Source organism: Clupea harengus, chromosome 25, assembly GCF_900700415.2.
Source record: "Clupea harengus chromosome 25, Ch_v2.0.2, whole genome shotgun sequence".
Lineage (NCBI taxonomy): Eukaryota > Metazoa > Chordata > Actinopteri > Clupeiformes > Clupeidae > Clupea > Clupea harengus.
Window position 1 is genome coordinate 12,766,379 of NC_045176.1, and position 3,737 is coordinate 12,770,115.

Consider the following 3,737-nt stretch of genomic DNA (forward strand, 5'->3'; position numbering starts at 1 on the left):
TTAAAATGGCAGATTACTGTTAATGAATGATATTTGTGTTCGGGGTGTATGTCAGGGAGTTGGAGTGACCAATCCTCCTCTTCCCCCTCTCCCCCCCCTCCCCCCCCTCCCTCTGTGTATCTCTCTCTTTCTTTCTTTCGTCCTCTGATGCTTTGCCTCGGTGCCTCTCCCTCTCTCCCCACCCATTCCACCTGCACACTCCTCCTCCCCCATTAACGTCTGTCCTCATCACCTTTCATATGACAGAGCAGAGGGTGGATTTCATTTGGTCAGTGATTTTTAACGGTGCTGCTGTTTAACGCTGCCAGGTTCGTCTGTCTCTTTCAGGGAGGACTGAGAGGGAATGGCACAATGCATTCTTACAAGGCGAGTTTTTGAGGAGTCGGATTTTGCAGCTTGAAACAAAACATATCATTTTTTTGCTGCTTGAAAAAACCAAACAAATCTAAGGACAGCAATTATAAGAATATGTTTTACTTCACCCACTTGTTTGTCAGATAACTGTTTCTTATATTTCATTTTCTTATCCTTCCAGGAGACAGTTCTGGAGAGGCTGAGGACAGAGTCCGACACAGACCCGCTGATGTGATTTGGTCTAAGCGCCTTGAGGAGTGGTTGGGCGCTCCACTGTGTCTGCTGATAAGGCTCAGGTCCATGGATAAAGCCTGCCACCAGCAGATGTCACTCACCCATAAGTAAATGTGCAACTCAATCAGGCAGCTCATCTGCTCCTGACAACACTAAATTCCTTTAGTTCCACAGTTGACAGCAAATCTTAGCCAGAAGGAGAATAGCACCCACAGATAGACATTTAAAACAACTTTAAAAATATACAGTATATATATTTTAAGGTATGTTGTTGTATACACTAGTTCATTTTTAAATTTTTTGATGGTACACACAGATAAACATACCTCCCACTAGTCATTCACTAAGTAGCTTTGTTTTGTAACAAAAACCCACAAAAATGTAAAAACAACTTTAACAGGACCACACTGCCAATTATATAGCTTAAATATATTGTTTAGCAAGCTAGCTAGCTTTCATCAAGGCCAGCTATGATGTTGTTGGTGACTGCAAGGAAGGCTTTTGCTGTTTGCAAATTAGGGCTCTAGTTTCAGAGTAGACAAAAGCTCCATATATCCTCTTTGACATTAGGAGCAAACCAGTGGCTGATATTAGGATTTTCATGGACTAATTGTCATGATATCAGCATTGTGATGTCTGCTGTGTTGTTTTAAATTGTTTTTAGACAGTCGATTTCTGAACAGCTTCTTGTCAGCCTGAAAACATGTTTGATGCTTGTGTATCATCAGCAGTTCTGAGCGACGGTTATCACAGTCATCTTGACCATCACAGCCTGTCTTCCAGGGGAAGTGGCATTAGCTCAATGCTACGGTATTTCCTGCAAACAGATGTTTTTTTTTTTTTTTTTTTTTAAATGAGTCAGAGAGTCACAGGGAGAACAACATCAGTGACCTCTCTTCAGTCATAAACATCCTCTGGGTTTTTCATCAGAGATCCAGACAATGCTGTGTCGCACACCAGGGCTCTGACCAGCTCCATCCCCAACTAGTGGCCCTTTCGTGGCCTGTGAAGCAGAAGGGCTGTTATTGTGGGCATGGTTCCACACGGGCTGTGGCGGGGGCGGGAACCTAAAGCAGGACGCACCGGGGTGGACAGGAAGAGGAAGTCGTTACCTATGACCTGTCAGGGATTCTCCTTGCTGCACTTTCACCTCACGACACTGCAGTGTGCACTGATCCTCAGCCTTCACCTGTGGACCTGGCGGAAGACAAGAAGTGACCTACTGTAAGGCCAGAACTCAACCTGCTGTCAGGGTAACAAAAGCTGAATTTGACAGTTCTACCTTATGGTCCCAATTCTTTTCAGTCAACTGTCTCTTAGATCCCATGATGTGCTTAATTACAGTAGTTAAATGCCTCCCTGCAGGTACACACTGGATGTTGAAATCATGTCCATATAAATATTGACAGTACATACACTACCATAAAAACCCTGGCTGATTTGACGGACCCCAGGGAGACTAGCGATCACTTTGTGTAAGCTAATGGGGATCCAAATAAACAATAAACAACAATAAACAATGATTGTCCAGCGTATTGAGGTGTCCTGTGACAGGATTGACTGGGTTGAGTGTATGTGTCAGAGCACAGGCTGTTTGGCTACACGAGCGCACCCTCGCTCCTGACACACAGGCTGTTGGCGGCGGGCGCCGGACACATCTGCCTGATGAGCAGCTGATTGGAGGACGGCGAGGATCCTCTGAGTCACCGACTAAAAGCTGCCCCGGCACCTGCTTCCTCTGGAACAGGGCTGTTTGTGTCCCTGCTCGGCCGGCTTCCTGTGGTCACGTGTGGGGGATGTCAGGCCACTAGCTCGCCCCCCTTCGTCCCCCGTAGCCCCCATATCTCCGTAGTAGCCTGTAGAGAAGTAAGACTCGACAGTTCTTCACTCATACATTCTCTCCTCTCCTTACCTCCACCCTGTACCCCAGTACCATCCCCCATCCCCATCCCTCCCCCACTCTGATCCGATAAGCTTGATCGTTTTAATTGAAAGTCAGAGGAGGGCACTCTTGTGGTTTCATTATTAATTTAAACACTCAGGGTAACTTAAAGTGCAATTTTCACCCACATGTGAAACAGGAAAATCAATGGAAACAACAGCACTAAGCATCAAGGTTAATTACAGATGCTGGAGCTGTGGGTGGGGTGAGGTGTTTTTTCACCTCCGTTCCTGCCTGTCTCACTGCGGTTCCAGGGGGGGGGGGGGGGGGGGGGGAGCATTTTTGACGTCGGCCCACTCCTACACACTCAGGACACCAGGTAAACAGCGATCTGTTTGATGGGCTGCAGATTAGAAATGGCATTTGATTGCTGCATCCCTCCTAACTGGAGCCTGCTCTCCTCCACTGCAGATGAGAGGTGGTGTGCTCTATGTAACATAGAGATGACAGCCTTACCCCTGAGTCAAGCTCAGACAGAGAGGACTGAGGTGGAACCACTGAGCGAGATTTGCCTGACCAACAGCTGCCGAAGTGCAAATCTATCACGATAAAGGTAGTATATGTTAGCCTGGCTAGCTCTCGGCTAGTGAGCTAAATGATTTTATACTACCCACCCCAAGCAGATTGGGGGAAGCACATTACTACATTTGTGCGCCCCACCTCCTCTCCCTTCACAGAAATCACTTCTCTGAAATTGTATTTTAGCGATTACTAAAACCATTCCTGACTGTATAGGCCCATTGCTTTGCCTTGCTGTTTCCGCTACAGTGACACACTAGCGCTTCCTGAGGTACCAAGTGATATTATGAGATACCTGGGCAACACAGTATCATAACGTAAAAACGGTTATTTCTTCACATTCTGTTGCTATTTGTAGTTCATTTTCAAATGCTTGAACTAAATTACTAAATATAAATATAGCACATTTAAAGAGACAGTATGCAACAATTTGTGCACTTTTTGAACCATGTTTTATAGGCAACTAGTACTGGTATCATCTTCAAATTAATTTCCATGGTCACGTGAAAGACTGATAAACACACTTCTCATCCCAACTAGCAGCCTAGGCTATGCATTATGCAGTTATGTGGTTCGGGTCGGACCACCTTGTGAAAAAGCAAGCTTTCACAGCACATCATCAGCAATTATATGGCCAAAAGACATGAGTTAGTAGCCTTTTATCAGTGCCAACTGTGCTGTTGGTGGT